Raw genomic sequence first — 1,225 nt, forward strand, 5'->3', positions numbered from 1 at the left:
GCAACCCCAAACGCAGTACAGACTAAACAATTACAAAATCTACAGAAACGACCGCCCCAACAACAACGGCGGGGGCACCGCCATAGTAATTAAAAGTTCCTTGGCCCACTCTCAAACGCCACCAACCACGAACTCCGCCATTGAGCACACCTCCATTATCCTCAATATGGAAAACTCCCAAATACGAATAATCTCTTGGGTTAGAAAATGGAGGTTGAGTTATTGGTTTATACGTTGATCTCATTGGAGTGTTGGAAAGTGGGGTAAAAATCTTTGATGAGGGTTGCATTATAGAACTATGTGTCATTGCATTTTGATGTTTGATAAAATTCATAAAATTTTCTTTTTCGGTGACGAATGCTAATGCTTCTTCTAGGTTTTCTGGATTTTTGAGTATTACTACAAACTGCATATGATATTGTAGGCCTGATAAGAAGGTTTTCAAAGCGAAACTGTCATAATGTTCGATTTTAACTCGTCTTTCGTTCTCGTCAACAATTAATGTATTCAATTTTGCAAACAGAAGGCTTCGGGCGTCTTGAATTCTCATACCGAAACTTATATATGATTCGTTTTTGTGAGGTTTTACAGATATTAGGTCTTGGATCAAACAATCGATACCTCTTTGATCAGAAAATGTAATGGTTAATGCGTTTCTAATTAGTCCCTATGAATTTGGTTCAATTCTTGTTCCGATTAATTCAGCGGCTCTACCTCTGAGTTTTCCTAAATATCTATACCTATATAAATCGGTGCAATAATTTCGGGTTTCCGTCAAAAGGTGCTATGTTATCAGCTTGATATCTTAATAGTCCGATATCTCGACTCATGATTAAATCTTATTTAAAAATTAAAATTTAAGTTAAAATTAATGTAAAGATAGTTGTAAAATTAAACTTGCTTTATGATAAATGAGGTGCAAAAATATACAAAGCGAATGATTTGCCCTTTGTATTCACTATTACAGCAAAACAATTGGGAAAAATCTGTTTCAAAAGGAAATGAGCACTTACAGTAGTAATCCTGCCAAGATTGATGTGGTCTTCATACTAAGCCTAGTGTCTAGAGGAATCTCGATGCTAGAAGTTCCCAGACGTCCTTGACTATTTCCAATAAGTTTGTCGATGCTAGACAGAACTCTGGAATCGTTCCGTACCCTGATTGTTGAACTTCGATTTTTGAGGTTTTTCTTCAGTAAACGATTGAAACCGACCGGATCGCGATT

This window comes from Dendroctonus ponderosae, unplaced genomic scaffold (genome assembly GCF_020466585.1).
Source record: "Dendroctonus ponderosae isolate FM_Combo_2020 unplaced genomic scaffold, Dpon_F_20191213v2 Dpon_F_20191213_1, whole genome shotgun sequence".
Classification (NCBI taxonomy): domain Eukaryota; kingdom Metazoa; phylum Arthropoda; class Insecta; order Coleoptera; family Curculionidae; genus Dendroctonus; species Dendroctonus ponderosae.